General features: G+C 34.3%; 1 protein-coding gene and 1 pseudogene across 1 annotated transcript in view; both read right to left on the reverse strand.

Moving 5' to 3' along the window:
* Nucleotides 1-10,850, reverse strand: part of LOC124971514 (fibronectin type III domain containing protein 3C1-like) — a 35,154-nt gene extending 24,304 nt beyond the window's left edge. Inside the window, exon 1 of the mRNA XM_047535255.1 lies at nucleotides 10,800-10,850. The gene's annotated coding sequence lies outside the window, so the exon portion shown is untranslated. The remainder of the gene's footprint in view (nucleotides 1-10,799) is intronic.
* An 8,246-nt stretch (nucleotides 10,851-19,096) lies between these two features.
* LOC124972539 (AP-3 complex subunit sigma-1-like) lies at nucleotides 19,097-19,712 on the reverse strand (annotated as a pseudogene).
* Between the last annotated feature and the right edge of the window lie 295 nt (nucleotides 19,713-20,007).

Consider the following 20,007-nt stretch of genomic DNA (forward strand, 5'->3'; position numbering starts at 1 on the left):
TAATTCTAATCACTACCTACATCACTTCCTTACCAAGTTTTTGAAAATATAGTCTTAGCAGACTTTTTATTTGAAAATACAGATTTTCATAAATGAAAGTCTTGTTTTAAAAAATGAAACTGTTTTAATGTCAGAAAGAAATACAAAGTGCTCTTGATCCCACCTTCTCACACATGTGCTCTCTCTCCATGTGATGCCCTCTGCCATGTTATGACAAAGAAAGAAGGCCTTCAAAAGATGCTGGTACCTTGATAATGGACTTCCCAGCCTTTAGAACTATGATAAATAAATTTCTGTTTTTTATTTTTTATTATTTATTTATTTATTTTTGGGTACTGGGGATTAAACCTAGAGGCAATTAACCCCTGAGCCACATCCCCAGCCCCTTTTATATTTTATTTTGAGACACAGTCTTGCCAAGTTGCTTAGGGCCTCACTAAGTTTGCTGAGGCTGGCTTTGAACTCATGATCCTTCTGCCTCAGTTTCCTGAGCTTCTGGGATTATAGGTGTGCTTCAACATGCCCAGCAAATTTCTGGTTTTTATAAATTAAAAATATACACAAGAGTGGGATCCTAAGTAGAATAAGTTATACTCTACATATGTATAATTTGCCAAAGTACATTCTACTGTAATGTATAACTAAAAAGAACAAATAAAATTAAAAAATTAAAACAAAATGAAACAAAAATAAATATGGAGTGTATCTAGCAGGAAAATATGAATGTTCTCATATGTCAGAGATATAGGAAATAGCTACCAACTTAATGTGTTAATATATTTACTCAACAGTGCCAAGCACCTTATATTAATTTAAATCTCTTTTATCACCACAGCATTGGTTTCATTCAGGACAAAAGTCATTGCTTTCTCTTTCATTCTAATGGCTGGATTGGTCAAAATTTCAAACATAACCTATAATGGTGTTTAAAAATGGAGACTGGCAGACAAACTCTATTATCTATCTGACATCTCCTTTCCCATTTCTTAACATGCTAATTTTCATTGGAATTTCCAATAATTTGTGCACATATTGTGTTAAATTAATAGAATTTACTGCTTTACTTCTTTATCTTTTCTTTGGCTAAGTATCAACTTATGCCTAGAATTAATTAAATCATTGATTCAATCTTGGGTGCCATCTATATGCAAACAGATTCATAGTGGACAGCTTGAGGTAGCAAATGAGAAGGGGATTTTACTTGTTCTGAAACTAAAAATTAACTGGCATTAGAGTTCTTAAAATATAAACGTTTAAAATTGTCTTATCCTTTATGTGGGTAACATTATATAGGATTAAATCTCCCATTTATTATTCTTTTAGTATTTGAGTTTTATACATTAAATTTTCTCCATTATATAAGGAATCACATTTCCTTCGTGCAGTTGGAAAAGTTCTTGATTTTTTTTCTCCTTATGTTTTGGTCATTACTTCTCTCATTTTTACACTTAGCCTCTAAATTCATGTTTAAGTAGATCTTCAATATTTGAAAGATACTATGACTAATTATCTATATAAGAATCACAAAAATTTAAGAGTAAGAATAGCCTTACAATTACTTTTAATGAAGATACACTTTTCCTTTTTAGTTTATCCAATAAAAATCCTGCATAATCAAAGTGCAAAAGCTATAGAACTTAACTTTTATAGTTTTATCAGCATTATTATAGGCAAAGGTGGAATAAAGGTAGTAAGACATATAATTTTCTTGTCTAGAACCTAATTTAACATCTGCTTTAAATACAGCTTTCATCCATTATATAAAAGTAAGATGAATAACTACATAATGAAGGACAGTTTGACAAAGGCTTGGTTGCCAAGGACTTTTTTTTTCAGTGTAGAGAATTTCTAGGGTTGCTTCATTAAATACCTCTCTTCCAACATAATCTATTTTCCATCTCATTAGGTAGGTCAATTAACTCCTCTATGAGGTGAAGTACCTTTTTCAATACAGCTTTCATAATTTTGCTTTCCAGGCTCTTGAAATCTCCTGAAAAAAATCCTATAGAAGCTTCCATTTTTGCTGTTCTATTCTCCTCACAAATTTACCATTATTCTGCTACTTTGCACTGTAGTTGATCTATAAATGTAATGCTTTAACATGAAACAGCTTTAAAGAAAGAAAATGCCACATGAGAAAAAGTGAAAAATGTTGACTGGCATTTCTACAAATGAAGAACAAATCTCCAAAAATTCATCTTAAAAACTTTCTGTATATAAACAAATATTATTAACTGGTGGAAACAAGGAATTATAGAACAAAAAGATAATAAACTTGGTTTCCTTAGAAGCAGAAAAAAGCCTTATAAATTGGTGACAAATATGTTAAAATAGATTTTTTTAGGTTTAGTGCTTTTTATATATTAATTTCAAGCCGATTCTAAATTTAATCACTCTCACAATTCTATAAATGCAAATATTGCTACCGTTAAAAATTCTGATACCTTACTACTAAAGGATTTATGTGCCTTACTGCATAATGTCCAAGCTAAACCATGTGACTATACACATTTAACACTGACATTAAATGCATCAAAAGGGAAGGTCTACAAGGGAACACCCTGTTTTGTGAATTTTTATAGTTTATTTAATCCAATTTTTGGTCAGATATGAATATTCTAAATTTATTCAATGGTAAGAAAATAGAAGTATTATAAGATTTCAAAATGGATTACTTTGGCATATAATTTTTTTGTATGTGGTTCAGTAAAAACATAGTACTTCAGAATCCAATTTAAGTACATTTTATACTGTGCCACGTGTAAAACATTTTGATAGGAACATGTGAACTTTGGACACTATTTTTCACTTTTTTTTAAAAAAGGAAATTAATTTGATTAAGAAGCAGAACTAAATTTCTGGCTCAGAAATAAATTTTAGGTTCAGAAATTCCTTGCAATTTCATAATTTGTGTATTTCAATTCAGAATGCATAGTTTGGGGCCACAGCTCTCAGGTTTCCTACTTGGTTTCTCAAATGTAACATATTTCCAATGAAGTTCCTTACAACAGTCTTTAAAAATCCAATTCAAAAGTTACATGTAATTGTTGCTAAAACTAAAATAAATTGTTTTTAAAAAAACTTCTAGAATATATTCTTGCCACAGAATCACAGTTTAAAATATAACTTATAGCTTGATATAAAGCAAACCCTGTATTCCAGTGAAATTGACATGAATTATGTAAGACATTGCTAAGGCACACAAATCTTAGTGAAAGAAACCATATGATTTTAACATTTTAGTTTTATCTCAGAGAAGGGAAAATTGCATTGTTTCATAGCAGTAAGTCTGATAGTCAAAAGACATGAGGTCAAATTATTGATTTACCCCTTATTAGGCAAGCTTTGTATTTCACATTGCTGTGTATATAGTAGGCATTTAAGAAATTCTGAATAAATGATGAACATTTTATCTGAACATGTCATACTCTAGGAGACAGTCATTTGAAAATATTACTATTTATGGTGTTGAGAATCAAATAATTTCAAGGAAAGTATATATATTAAATAATACAGTTCAATATCTAAAGGAATGATTATCTTAAAGATCACTGACTTTTCATGAATGTCTAAGATGAACAAATTTGTATACTTCAAAGTTAAAATGAACGTTAGAGATAAAATTAGGCTTATAGAAATTATCCAGGGTATTTCTTAAGCATTTAAAAATTTATGGGTGGCTAATATCAGAGATACCTATTTTATTTAAATAAAAAATATAGATGTCTTCTATTATCTATTGAAAGTACATCTCCAATAAAGCTTATCATGAATAGAATGATTGGATCAGGATCACTGAAATGGGCTCTGTGGGATGTAACCTTGGAAATGACACAGTTATCAAGACTTTGGGCTTTTCATTTAAATAAGAGGGCACAAATTGGTCAACAACAGATGAAACAGAGCTTATCTCCAGGTTCCTTTCAGCTCAAAACCAGCCCCTATTTCAAAAGACCAGTTTAATTTTTAAAAAATATTTTTTAGTTGTAGATGGACACAATACCTTTATTTAATTTATTTATTTTTCTGTGTTACTGAGGATCGAACACATGAAGCTAAGACTAGATTATACATCCACTATAAGGCAAATTTTAATTAGGTTGTCCAGTCACATGTCATCACCTTTTTTAAAAAATGTAGTTTTTGATTAAATATGTGAAAATATTTATAAGGTACATATTTATGAGGTACAATGGGATATTGCAATACATGAATACACTGGGTAGTGATCAGCTCCGATCACCATCTCCATTACCTTAAACTTTCAACAATTTCTTCATGGTGAATATATTCATATACTTCTGTTCTAACTATTCTGAGATTATATAATGCATTGTTATTAATTGTATTCACCCTGATGTACATCATCTTTTTAAATCACAGAAATGTGTGCTTATATTTTTCATAAATGACTTCTCTGAGTATTGCAAGAGGTTTAATAAAAAACAATAAAATAGTAGTAACAGCAATAACAGTAGATAACATGTACACCCATGAACTCACTTAATCCTTAAAACGGTCTATGAAGTTGGCATTTTATTAAGTTGCTATTACGTATTGAGCATCTAATATGTGATTGGTTTGCGCTTGGTATTTGTGGGATATGGACAATGCACAGTACCTTCCTCGGTCTTCCATCTACCAGCTTAGAAGTTTCAAAGGTGAGTTTTTCTTCTGAGGAAGGGAATTTAGATATAAAACAAGACAATACAGTGGAGGCATTTACTGACTTCCGACTCCTACTCTGCCCATATCCCTCCAACCTGTGATGTTATCAACTGTTGGCCACAACAAAAAATTGATTTAAGGTCATTTTCTTTCCAATTCATCCCCTAATCTAATTCATGCTGTAGCCTATAATCTCTATATTTATTTTTATTACTTAGTTAATTCTACCACAGATAAGATTTTTCTCAATGCCATCTTAATTCTTTGGTCTTCTAACTCTTGCATAATTCCCACTGAAAATTCCACTCTAATCTGTGAGTCTCAGGAGGGAAACGACCTTTTTGTCCTCTATTAATAAAGAATAGTACTGTTAATAAATCTAAGACAAAGTGTTAGTTTAGAAGTGAAATTGTAGGGTTGCGGTTGTGGCTCAGTGGTAGAGTGCTTGCCTAGCATGTGAGAGGCACTAGGTTCAATCCTCAGCACCACACAAAAATAAATAAATAAAAATGGAAAAGTATTACGTTCATCTACAACTAAAAATTTTTTAAAAAGGATGTTATCTACCCAATTATTAAAAAAAAGAAGTGAAATGGTATATGACTGATAAATGCCATCTACCTGCTTGCCTAGAAGTTTCTTAAGAATTCCATGTCTTTAGTTACTACTTTCATTATCTTTTAACAAGTTTTCCCCTCAAGTACCAGCATTCAGTTTGCAACGAGATTTTAAGATGCTTGTAGTTTCTGTTTTTGATTACTAACAATGAAAGAATATTATGTTCATACTCTCATTGAACTTCTAGCATTTCAGCTGCATCACGTGTTGAAGAAACTTTCTGGTAATGTTAGTTACCATTTTATGGCTTTATTTCTTTGGCAAAAGGCATAAGAGTGTTCAGATTTATAAGTTACATGTTTTTAGCATACACCTGTTAGCTGAGTGGGGGGTAACCAATATAAAACAAAATGCTGAACTCAGTATAATAAAACATAAAATATATTATTAGTCAATAATAATTGGAAATGGAGAGATGAATGATGCTTGAAATTATAGATGAATGGGACTTGAAATGAGCTGCGAAATATGTATTTATATTAGCAAACCTCAAAGGCCACTTATATTATATTCAATTAGGTTTATATATACACATATATATACATACATATGTAGTGTCTATATGATAAAATATAATTTGTAATAGAAAATATGTATAAATATCTAGATTATGCATTACAAAATAAATGACAATATATAGAAATACTAAACAAAATTCTTTTACATATGGAAGCCAAGGAATGCAAGTGAGAATTCTCATTTCCACTTCCTGTGATGTGATGTGATGTGATGTGATATAGAGCAAATACTGTAGCTCTTAGTTTTAAAATTTCCTTTCATAAAATTAGAGACTATTAATAACTATCTTCTTGCTTCAATAGTGTAGCTCCCCTTCAAATAGGGACCTCTAAAGGCATGAAGTCATTATTATGCAAATAATCACAGTCCCCATTGGAATTTACAGCAGCCCTGGGAGAATGTGGAAGATCAATGGGATATTACCAAGTCAGACACAGGCCAGGTATACATATATTACATAACTGCACATATATATCATCTATTGTAACCCCCAAGATTTCAAAACTACTTAGCTTTAGAAGTACAAGTTTATAATATTTGAATGATTATGTGCTGATCAATAAAGTTTTCTAGAATTTGAAGGAAGAAAACTTTCTTTGAAAAAAAAAGTCACATACAAATTAATTTGTTGTACCATCCTCTTAATCTAGTCATGGCATGTGTAGGTTGATAAAACAAACAAAAGGTAAGAAAAACATGTAATTAAGTTAAAAAAATGTAAAGAATAAATATTGAGATATTTCCTTAAAACATGGACATAAAAGTAATATTGGAGAGTAAAATGTTAAAACATCACCCAATTACAAGTATTTTGGAACTGCTAAACTGCTACATGAAACTTTGTAAAAAGTAGAGTTTTAATATGCTATTATGATTTACATGACTGAAAACAACTTTAAAGACAAAACTCTAATAGAGGTTCTGGTTAAAACTTTCTGTACAGAATACATTAAGAAAGATGTTGAGTACAATTTTTAAACATGCCATATGTAAATTAAATATTTTTGGAGGACTTTGTAAATCAGGTAATAGTAAACCAAAAGAGACACAAACAATCTTGAGCAGACTCTAAGGCCCTTCAATGAAATATGCAGAGAAATAATGCATCATTTGAGATGTAAACATGATTCCACATCTCAATGAAGCAAACATGCTTAAGGATTGCTTTTAAAAATTAGAACTTTAGTGTAGAAAGATAAAGAATGAGAAGGAATGAATTGCTGGAACACAACAATTTCTGGAGAAATGGGAAAATACACAAGATACACTTGAATAAATATGACTGAACACAAAACTATATATAGCAGGCATTCAACCATGACTTGTAAGTTTATGCACATGTATACACATATGCATGAAAAATAAACTGGACATAAATATACCTGGACTTTACCAGTGTCTATCTTTGGTTGGGTGGGATTACAAGTGACTTATTTTTTAAGAAAATATTTTCTAAATTTTTCTATTTATGTTCTAAAATTAAAACACAAGTTATATCATAAAGACAGGAAATAAGAGAGTAAACCTCAGACAAGTTTACATCTGTACCATAAACAATGAAATATCAGAAATCGTGTTCCTCCCTCTACTCCCTTCTACCATCCTAGGGGTCACTTAAAGGCTGAAGAAATAGTTTTAAAGACAAATATAAAGAAGAATTGATACATTGTCTAGCTGAGATTAAATATAGAATTTTTGACAGAAAATATGTATGAAAATATATATAGTATATGGATTTAAGAAGTTGTTAGAGAATATTCTAAGATATCTAATCAGTGCTGCTTTATTAATAGAAGCTGTGGATGTATGAGATGCCTATCTAGCCTTCTGGGGCTGATGTGATGAAAGGCAGCTATATTCTTCATGCAATGTCTTGTGGTTACCACAAGATATGTATTATAGGAATGGATGGTCAATGGGTTGACCTACTATAGCATTTCTAACCCCTCAGTTTTTTAATTAAGAAATATTTAGGTTACATTTTTTAAAAAACTAAGGCTCCCCAAGAAAAGTCAAAACTACAAATATCAGTCATAACTAAGAAATTATGTTTAGCTCTGGCAATGGTCTGTGGGACCATACGTTGCATGAGTCGTAATTCCTAGACAGACATATGAGTCTCTATTTGAATGTTGTGGCCCTTTGCCCTTGAATTAAATCAGTGATACATTTTTGATAAAATAATTTTAAAGAATGAAGATATTACCAATTATTATATTAGATTAATAGATGTATAAATATATTCCTTAGGTTGGTGTCATATAATCCTTACTATTTAAAATTATTTTAATCTCCAAACCCACTAAATTTCCTGTACTGAATAGTATAGCATTTCTGTCATAGAGGAATAAGATGTTATCATTAAAAGGCTGACTTTTAAATATCATTTATTCTTTCATTTTAGAAAGGCCACTGAATTTATTTTCTCAAAATATCATTAAAAACCAAATTATGCTGAACATCATAAAGCAGGACAAAAATAGAATATCTTAAGAATTGCACATTTCTGTCATTTCAATAATATAAATTTGAGCATTGTTTTTGATTGTTAACACTTGCAAATAGAAAGAACTACTTACTTTTTGAAAACATATGTTGATATAAATATGGTAAGTATACATGAAAAGTTTTTAAACTTACCATTTTTTTCTTTTAGCATATTTAATTCACTAAGTAGTATAATTACAACAGAATGAGAGTTTCTCAAAAAATTTTGTTTTCACTTAGAGGTGAAAATATTGGTGATAATGTCAAATTCTAATTCTAAATCACAGCAAAACAAATAAAAACAAACAAAACCAACTACATATGCAAACAAAACCTCTGTTGTATTAAGGTTTAGATATCTTGAAAGGTGGAAAGTTTAAGTAGCAGATCATTATAAATTCACTTTCCCTCAAATATTTCCAAAATAAATTTAATTATGAACTGCAATTTCAATTCATAGCACATTTGAAATATTGTAGAAAGGAAACTGAGATTTAGTTTTCTTTTGTCAATCTAATTTTACTGGACTAAAGCACAAGGAATTTTGTCTAGAGCTTAAAACTGGATTTGGGGTCCTTGGATGTTAGGTTCGTTCTAATGAGCAAAGAGAAAAATTTAAATTGGGAGTTGAAAGTGATTTTACAATACGCACTTTATGGGTTTAATAAAAGAAGTCAGCGCTGAAAAGGTACTTATTCTTCTACAAAACTCTATGGCTCAGCAGTGATGAGCTGCATGGAGTCACCTCAGTCTGGAAAGATTTAACCACAGACTTGCTCTGAGATGGACACAAAAACAGGTGAAAAGAATTTAACAAAGAAAACAATGCTTTCCTAATTCTGCCATTTAGGTTTCTATTTAATGTTGAAAGAAAAAAGTTAGAAACTTTTCAAATAAGTCATCTATTTTTGAGTTTGAGAAGCAATATAAAATAAAGCTTTAAATTTTTGTTATTGAGAGTTATTTAAACGTATCTTTAGGATACAAATTATCTTTAATTTGCCTCCCTCCATGAGCATTTTATAATTTGATTAAAAATGTGGGGGAAAAATAGGCCAGTTTCTAAGAATTAATTTCCCATTCTTTGCCAAACAAAAAAATTAAGGTAACAAAGTATTTCAAAAAATTGTGGTCATTTACAGAAATAAACCATGAAAGTTCCTTGGTCTTTCTGTTACCCACCCTATATGACACAGATATTACTTTAAGAATCACGTTTCACTTCTATTCATTATGTTTTCAACCTTCTAAGAGAGTGGAATGTCACAGGAGGGGTGGCGTGCGCAAGAACGGGGTGGCAGGGGGAAGTTTGGTGCGTGAAGGTTGGAGGTAAGAAAAGGTTGATTTTTCCCTTTAAGGTATAGCAAGTTATAAAGTAATGTTTAAGGTTCTTGACTTCTTTGATTATTTGTCAGAATATTGATAAAATAATTAGTAGTTTCTTAAATTAATTTGGCATCAGCAAAACTCCTTGAAAACAATTAATTTGTCCTATTGTTCAGTTGCTTATAAAAGGATAAATTTGAGAAAGAAAAACTTGCAACTACACCATCACGAAAGAGCAAACAACTTGATTCAAAGGATTTTAAGAGATATCCATTCATGTAAGTCTTAATAATAATAATAATAATAATAATAATAATATTCAGGTAGCAAAAGCAAAGGCATTATCAGTTAATTTCTTTTTAGCTTTAGAACAGTCAACAGTCCACAGAAAAAACAACAGGTACCCTCAAGGCGCCTTGCAAAGATGAAGGAAAAAAATGATTTCCAAACAATCTTCCCACCCTAAGCCACAAATACTTATCTCTTAGTCGGTTAACTAGAAGATGCCTTAGCGCTGGGCAATGCTCTTGTGAACATTTCGCAATTTAATTTAAATGCCTTCCATCAATAAAACAAGAACTTGGTTCACTTACCAGTTAATGTCTACGTTAAAAGAAATTAAAATATAAAAAAAGAAAGAAAAGAAAAAGAAAACAAGGCAAGATTAAAACCAGCACTTTACAGAAATAGACACGACTTCCCACAAGCAGTTCTCCCACCCTAGAAGCTCCAAATTCTATAACCAACTCCACACAGAAAACTACTGTTGCCGTAAGGATGATTCTCCAAAAGCAAGTCACTCTTCAGGTATTTTCCAACTGGGACCGTGCGTTTCAGAGAGGAAAAGAGAGTAAGCAATACGGACCCATTCACGATTAAGAAAGATAAAAGACTGGTCTGGAAAAGCAGTCACCAAATACAAAGACAAGCCAAGTGAAGCTAAGCGAAGAAAGGGGGAGCGGGCGGGACCTACGTGGCCCAAGCGGCGAACGCGCGGCACTGGGGATGGTGGAAGTAAGGTCCTTCCATGCGGCACCCAAAGGCTGGCGGGGAAGTGAGCCTTTTATAGGGTCCCAATGTAAATGAAGGTCCAGATGTAAAAGGAACCTTTGGTCTCTCCTCGCCCTCCCCCACCCCGACCCCAAACTCCGAAACTCTTCCCTCCAAAAATATCCCCTCACCTCCTTGAGCCGGCCCCAGCAGCCGTGTAACCCTATCCATCAGCATCCCAGCAACAGGCGAACTCAGCCCCCGGCCGGGTGGCCCCGCCCCACCCCGCCCCCTCCGCCCCCCTCCGCCCCCCTCACCCCCTAGCCACCCCTCCTCAGCCGCGTGCTATTCGGCGCGTTCCATCCGGTCACCGCACCGTCTGTGTCCCCTCCCCGCGCAGAAGTCCCTGAGGAGTCTGCTCACGCCCCCTTGGCTGGGCCACAAGTCCGCGTTTCCGAGCACGCCAACAGCCGTTGGGGGCAGAAGAAAGGCACAAAGTTAGGAGCTACAGCAGCAGCTGTTCCGAGCCCAAGGACGGGGAGGGGAGGGGCAAGAAAGAAAAAGTGACAGGAAAAGAAACATAAGAGTGGCCGCGGGCCTGGGCCCCCAGCCTTCGCCTCTGTGGGGTCACAGGCCCTTGGCCCTGGGCGGGTACTGACAGACTAACCAGGCCACCAGGTCAGGGGAAAGGGGAGGGAGGGGGCGGGGGCAGGTCGTGGCTTCTTGGCTGACCCCCTCACCGGTGCTGACAAAGGTCCCATTCTTTCCCACCATACCGCCACCACGTCGAGGCGTCTCTGTGCTTTAAGCACTTGAGTGTCCCCCAAATCCCTGGACAGTACTTCTGTCATGTGCGCGCGACAAGTTACCTTGGGAAGAACTGGGGATGGTGGACTAAGCCTCTCCTGGACCTGGGCTAGCAGTGGGCGGAGGACGACCTCAACATGGCACGTCTCTGCTTCGGAACGCCAGTGAGAACCAAGCGAGCCCCTGCGTGCCAGGCTGAACCTTACTGGGCGTCCGTAGCACATGGCCCCTCCCCCCGGGAAGGTACTGTAACGGACCACACTTTTTCTGCCTCTCCGTTGCCCCTTTGGCATCCTCCTCTGGTTCTCTTAGCCGGGCCAAGAACACATGAGTGACCGAGGAATGGCCCTCTTTCTCTTAGTTAAGTTCTGTGGAGATTCCAATTCCCAAATCTAGATGGTTCTGAGACTACTGAGACTCGGCAGGTGGTCCTTAGTCCTTCCCGCCTAACAGCCAGCCGCTGCAGCCTGGCCTTCTGAAAAGAGGAAGAACTCATCGAGGGACATCAAAAGACATTGACTCAATGTGTGCCTCCCCAAGCCCGGGAATGGAAAGCCACTGCTCCCGAGTCCTTTGACAGGAGGGCCGTTACCTCTTTGTATACCAGTCTATTCACTCATTTGCGCAATCGTGGGACCGGCCAACCTTTTCTTCCGTTCTCTTGAGATTAGCGCTCCCAATTTGCAAACCTATCTTCTTGGCCGTTTCATTGTGTGGATTTTGTTTCATAAGGGTCTGCGGCAGCTGCGGCCCCAAAGTGAAAAGGGTCTAGGAGAGGAAATTGCTGAATCATAGGATTGGACACAAGTGTTCTTTAACAAAAGGATTTGTGAGGGGAAAGGGCAGGGACACTTAAAAAATACTATAACTCACAATGAACGGTGTGGCTAGGCTCCTTCTTGCCTGCCAGTCCCCCACCCCCACCCCGTCCTCTCCAATAAGTGGATTTGAGAGTCTCCCCAGCCCGACTGTGGCCAGAGTAAACAAACTGTCCTGAAGAGTTGTAGAGATGCTAATGTTTGACAGGAGACAAGGGCCAGGAGCTGAGTTTGGGGAATGGCAATTCTCAGAGGGTAGTTCAATCAGTTCAATTCAATTCAGCTGCGTTTTTTGAGAGACTCCTGCTGCTGGGCATCAGACAGGGATGGTTCTAACAGGGGTGTATGAGTTCCCATCTGCCTAAACTGAAGCAGTTTCTGCGGTATTGGAGAGTATCTCTGGGGGAAGGAAGGTCTGAAGACATCAGGAAAGTAGGTACAGCTGTGAGTAATGGAGTGGGCACTGCCTGTTCCAAACAGACTAAGGGAGTAAGACCAGTGCAAAAAGAGACTACAGGCACAGCAAAGAACAAAGTGAGCTCACAGAGTGTTGGGCTAGAAATGTGGATATTAGAAAGGGGGAGATAACAAGTCAGGGGGACCCAGAGATTTAGACAACCATAGGGGCCAACTTATATACATAGTCCAGAGGTGAAACATGGAGGGTCTGGAAGAGACTCAGCAGAACAAATGAAATGAGGAATATCGACAGATGTAATTTACTTATGGAATTGAATGTATGAACCATTGAACTCTCCAAACATCTTATTGAAGGGGGAAGTGAAGCCCAGTGAGGTGAAGGGATTTGCTGTTTGGGGGAAAGATTGATTTCCTGATTCCCAGCCTTATGTTCTCCACCACCCACACATTCATAGTGTGGGTAAAAAGGGTCTGTGCTTCAGTTTGAAGCACTGCAGTTTACTCAGGAGATGTTCTAGAATTGAGGAGGGCTGCCACCAGTGAAAGAAGGCATTTTGGGGAACAGGGACCACATCTTACTGACAGTTTTATCCATTTCATCGTCTCCTAGTCTAAAAGATCCAAGAAACAATAAGATCAAGTAAGGGAGCCTACTAGGGGCTCCTTGTGAATTGTTTTTGTCATGGAGGGTATGTTTATATACGACCTTAGACAAAGTTTCCTTGTGGAGACATTTGAGAGTGCACATGAAGACAGATAACTTATTTGTTAGGCGAATGAGAACTCAGGAATTCATCACTAAAGGAATGTCATCTAGCTTTGGGCAACCATGAAAATTGAATTTGAAAAGTTGTATGTAGAGATCATATACTGAAAATACCCTTGGCGAAGCTTAGTGCCCAAGTTGAGCATGAGTAACTCAATAGCCAAGAACTCTTAGAAGCCGGCAGTACTCTATCCTAGCAAATAGTGACATCCTACAAATAGATGCACACACCTCCCTTTAATAGGACTTGGGTTGGGCTCTTGGAAACGTGAGCCTTATTCAAAACAATTTTATAAACAGCTTCATTACCCAGAGGAATTTTGTTTTAAATGAGGGTTAAATTCTAAAGAACTCTTCAAAATTACCTATCAAACTACAAAATGAAGACCTAATTCACATAATTCTTGGGAGTAAATGTCCAACAAAAAAACAAATAAGCATTTTTGTTTAGCATTTTCACCAACTTATATATTTCAAAGATTTTCATTGCAGCAGTGTGGTTGCTACAAAGGCAAGAAAACCAATTGTAAATATGCATCAGATGCAATCTTAAGGAGACTACTTTTAAATATTTAGAAAAAAATTATTAGTGCCAATAAATGAAATGCAGGGATCCCATTGCACTTAAGAGTGGTTACTTTAAGGGTATTTCATATTATTAAATCTATGTGTTTGAATCTAATGATAAGAAATTTATAATTTAAAGTTACATATTGAAATTATTCTTTTTTGAGATTGCCTGAAAATTTTTTGATTGGGAAAATACAGTATTTTCTTTTTTCCAGCTTCATTGAGGTTTAAATGACAAGAAATATTATATATATTTAAGTTGTATAATGTGATATTTTGATATTCATATATGTTGTGAAGAGTCCCACAGTCAGAATACTTAACATATCCATCACCTCATATAGTTTACCTTGTTTTGTGTGCAAGGTGAGAACACTTAAAGTTACTCTCTTCTTTGATTTCAAGTATATAATCAATTATTTGCTATAGTTACCATGCTGAAAGTTAGATCCCCAGAACATATTCATCTTATAACTGAAACTTTGTACTCACTGACCATCATCTCCCCATTCCCCCTTGACTTCTGTTAATCTACATTCTACCTTCTGTTTCTATGGTTTCAACATTTTTAGATTACATATATAGACAAAATCACGAAGTATTTGTCTTTCTGTGTTTGAATTTTTTCACTTAGTGCAATATCCTCCAGGTTTATCCATTTTGTCATGAATGGCAGCATTCACTTCCTTCTTTTTAAAGGCTGAATAATATTACATTGTGTGTATGTGTATATATATATTATATACATATAAATATGTGTTACATATCTATAACATATCTATATAATTTTATTTATCCATTCACCTGTCAGCAATTAAGTTGTTTTTATCTCTTGCCTATTGTAAACAATGTTGCAATGATCATGGAAGTGCAGATACCTTTACAAGGTGGTGATTTCATTTCCTTTGGATATATCCCTAGAAGTGGAATTGTTGGATCATATGATAGTTCTCTGTTTAATATTTTCAGGAACCTCCTTGCTGTTTTCCATGATGGCTATACCAATTTACATTCCCACTATCATGTGTAAGGTTTTCCATTTCTTCCCATCCTTGCCAACACTTTTTATCTTTTGACTTTTGAGAATAACCTTCCTAACAGATGTGAGGTGATAGCTCATTGTTGCTTTGATTTGTATTTCTCTATGATTATTAATGCTAGCATCTTTGCTATATCCGTTGGCCATTTGTATGTTTTCTTTGGAAAAATATTTATTCGAGACTTCAGCCCCTTTTATAACTGTTATTTGTAGTTTTTATTTTTTATTGTGTTGTATGAGTTCCTTAGTTTAGATATTTCTTTCCTTAGTTTAGATATTAACCCCTTGTTGGATATGTAGTTCGCAAATACTTTCTTGTATTCTACAGATTGCCTTTGATTTTTGTTGATTTTCTTCTTTTGATGTGGTCCCACTTGTCTACTTTTGCTTCTATTGTTTGCTGTGCTTGTGCTGTCATATCCAAAAAGTCATTGCCCATGCCATGGGACTTCCCCATGTTTTCTTCTAGTAAACTTACAGTTTCAGGACTTATGTATTTAATCAAGTTTGAATTTTTTGTTTATGTTCTAATATGAGGCTCTGATTTTTTTTTGCAGTGTCTATTCAGTTTTTCCAGCACTGTTTGTTGAAGAGACTATCCTTTTCCCATTGTGTGTTCTTAGAAACCTTGTGAAAGATCAGTTGACTATAAATGTGTGGATCTATTTCTGGGTTCCCTTTTTATCAGTCTATATATCTATTTTCATGACATTACCATACTTTATAATTTTTATAGCTTTGTAATATAGCTTTATTCTTCTTACACAACATTGGTTTTAGCTATTTGAGGTCCTTTTTATTTGATTTCAATTTTAGCATTATCTCTTTCTGTGAAAAATGTCATTGGAATTTTAATAGGGATTGCACTGAAACTGTAGATTGCTGTAGATTGCTGTAGCTATTATGGACATCTGAACAATATTAATTTTTCCAGTCCATGAACACACGACATCTTTCCATTTATTTGTATCATTTTTATTTTCTTTAATCCTTGTTTTATAGTCATCAGTGTATAATCTTTCAACTCCTTTGATAAATTGACTCCTAATATTTTATTCTTTTTGATACTACTCTAAGAGGATTATTTTCTTAATTTGTATTTTGGATAATTCATTGTTAGTTTACAGGATGTAACTGATTTTTTTAATTGTCCTACAACTTTATGGAATTCATTGATTAGTTTTAATAGCATTTTGATGAAATCTTCAAGGTTTTCTTTATATAAATCATGGCATTGGCAGAGACATTTTAACTTTTCCCCTTTCTAATTTGGATAAATAGTATTTCTTTTTTTGGTGAGATTGAACATCCTTACCTTCGTCTAGATTCTCTAAGATAAGGTTTACACTTTTGAGTATGATGTTAAATTTTGATCTATTATATATGTTCTTTATTGTGTTTGGGTACCTTCCTTCTATACCTAATTTGTTGAGAGTTTTGATCATGAAAAGGCATAGACATTGTCAAATGTTTTTTCTATATCCATTGAAATGATCATAGAGTTTTTGTCCTTCATTCTGCAATTATGATATATCATGTTTATAGATTTGCATATATGGAAACATCTGTATATTTCTGGGATGAATCTTACTTGATGATACTGAATGATTTTTTAATATGTTGTTGAATTAGGATTGTTAATATTTTTTGAGGATTTTTGCATCTATTTTTATAAGGGCTATTGGTTTGTAATTTTCCTTTTCTTCGTAGTGTCCTTGTCTGGTTTCAGTATTAGGGTAATGCTGGCCTCATAAAATACATTTGGAACTGTTCCCTTCTCTTCAATTTTTTGGAACAGTTTTAAAAGGAGTGGTTTTAATTCTTTTAAAAAATGTTTACAGAATTCTCTTTTGTTTCTTCATTAGCTGGCTAGAGGCTTAAAAATTTTGTTGATCTTTTCAAAGAAATAGCTTTTGGTTTCATCGATTTTCTGTTTTTCATTTTCAATTTCATTGATTTTGGTTTTAATATTTATTATTTATTTTCTTCTGATTACTTGGGATTTAATTTACTCTTCTTTTTCAGGTTTTCCTAGGGTAGGAGCTTAGGTGCTTGATTTTAGCTCTTTGTTATTTTCTAATATATGCATTCAGTTCTATAAACTTCCCTATATAACACTACTTTTACTATATCACACAAATTTTGATGAGTTACATTTTCATTTTCAAAATGTTTTAAAATTTCTCTTGAGATTTATACATTGATCCTTTATTTAGAGATGTCCTGTTTAAGCTCCACATATTTTGGGATTTTTCAGCTTTCTTTTAATGATTTGTATTTTAACTCCATTGTGATCTGTGGCAGTCATTGTATGATATCTAGTCTTTAAAAAATTTAATGTGTACTTTATTTCCTAGAATATGCTCTTTCTTGATGGCTATTCCACCAGACTTGAGAATAATGTATTATGTTGTTGTTGGATGAAGTAGTATATACTTGTCCATTATATCCAGCTGAATGATGGTGTTGTTGAGTTCAGGAATGTTGTTAATGATTTTCTGCCTGCTTTATCTGTCCATTCCTAATAGAAGGGTGTTGAAGCCTCCAAATATAATAGTGAATCCATCTGTTTCTCTTTGCAGTTTTATCAGTTGTCTCAAATATTTGATGATGTGTTTTTGGGCACATAGAGGTTAAGGGATGTTATGTCTTCTTGACAAATTGATTCCTTCATTATTGTGTAGTGCCCCTCTTTATTTTTGATAGCTTTTCTTAGTCTGAAGCCTGCTCTTTCTGGAAATAATATAGCTACAGTATTCCCCCTTTACCTCTGGTTTCATTTTTGTGGTTTCAGTTATCCAAGTCATCTATCATCTGGAAAAAGTAAATGAAAAATTCCAGAAATAAATATTTTAGAAGTTTTAAATTGCAGCTGTTCTGCTAACCTGTTCTTTCCTGCCTGGGGTGTTAATCATCCCTTTTTCCACTGTATCCATTTTGTATATGCTACCTGCCCATCAGTTACTTATTAGCTGTCTTAGTTATAAGATTGGCATGGTATTGCAGTACTTGTGTTCATGTAACCTTTATTTTACTTAATAATGATTCCAAAGAACAAGAGCAGTGGTGCTGGTCATTTAGATATGTCAAATGGAAGCTGAAAAGTGCTTCCTTTGAGTAAAAAAAAAAGTTCTCAACCAAATAAGGAAGAAAAAATTGTTTACTGAAGTTGCTAAGATATATGGTAAGTTATTGTTAATCCCTTACTGAATCTGACTTGTAAATTAAACTTTACCACAAGTACGTACATTTAGGAAAAAAACAGTATATATAGGGTTTTGTATAATTGGTGGTTTTAGGCATTCACTGAGGGTCATGGAACATATCCCTTGTAAACAAACGGGGAGAGGTGAGGGGAGGGAGGACTACTGCACTACTTTATTATTTGATCAGCATTAGCATAGAATATCTTCCTTCATTCATTTACTTTTATTCTATATGTGTCTTTATGTTTAAAGGGGGGTTCTTTTCTCCCCCAGTTACCTTGAAGTTTATTTAAATTTAGAGAAAACATTCATAATGTTTTCATGCAATACACATTTGGTTCTTTAAACAATTGTGACAAATAGAAATAATGAATGCTGCACTTGTGATCCATACAAAGCCCAAACATTTTGGGTTATACATAATTAAAGAAATAGCTCACTTTTCAAAATTCTAGCCAATACAGAGAGGCTACTCAATTTCTTTAAAATCACTGAGAAAAAAAAAAACAAAAAAAAAACAAACCTTTCAACTTCTGTAGTTTGACTTAAATCCAAAAACAAAAGTTAAGACTCTTTTTTTTTTTTTTGGTACTGGGGATTGAATCCAGTACCCACTGAGCCACATACCCAGCCCTTTTTAAAAATTTTTATTTAGAGGCAGGGTCTCACTAAGTTCATTAGGGCCTCACTAAATTGCCCAATCTGGCTTTGAACTCATGATCCTCCTGCCTCAGCCTCCAGAGCCACTGGAATTACAGGCGTGTGCCAGGGTGCCCAGTTCTTCTATTTTGATAAGCAATTGCATGGTAAACATAGATAAATTTCCTCCCAGATTTTACCTTGGAATGACCTATTTAATATTTTATTTAAAGAAGTACAGGTTTGGCACTTTTATACTGATGTGACCAATGTTAATATTTCTTGGGATTTCAGGAAGATTCATATTCTTTACAGCTAATACAACAAAAGCTAGAACTTCAGATTTCTCCACTTTGTTTTGTGCATCTATTTGTGTAACAGTCTCATTTATATTGGTCTCCAATACTGTTCCCCCAACACCATTTCTGTTAGAATATTGTGAACATTGTCTTTATGGAAAATTATATCCAGTTCACAGATATTTTCAAAACATTTGTCTAATATTTCCATGAATAGTTGAATTGGATTTAAAATTCCAAGTTCACCTTCTGAAGAATCCACACAGAAGACAAAACAATGTCACATAATGTCTATAAATTAGTGTGTTGTTGGATTCTCCAATTAATTAGATTTAACTCCCTAGGTCACAGTAAATTACACAGCTTAAGACCGATTATCAAAATCCTCCTAGCAAATTAAGAACAATTTCATCTCTTTTAGATACCAAATGGAAAGTTTCTCTAATGATTTGCTATTGTGTTATCTTCAGTGTAGGGCTGGTAGAATTTGGAGAGATGTGACTTTCTGTGGTTATTGAAGATGAGGATTGCCTTGATCATGGCCAGGCCAGGCCAGGTGAATGAGGTGGGCATTGGGGGCCAACTAAAGTGGGATTTGTATACACAACATTTAGATAGTTTGGTCTTGTTTTTGATAATCTTTCTTTTAATTGGTGCTTTAAATCACATTTAAGATTTAAGGATTATTGCTATTGTTGATATAATATGTACTACTTTTTTTACTGTTTCCTATTTGATACCTAGTTTTCAGTGAGTTTTTTGTTTATAGTTTTTTAAAAACCAGTGCGCTATACAAAAAGGTGAAATTCACTGTGTTATATTCATATATGTACAT

The sequence above is a fragment of the Sciurus carolinensis genome, chromosome X (genome assembly GCF_902686445.1).
Source record: "Sciurus carolinensis chromosome X, mSciCar1.2, whole genome shotgun sequence".
Lineage (NCBI taxonomy): Eukaryota > Metazoa > Chordata > Mammalia > Rodentia > Sciuridae > Sciurus > Sciurus carolinensis.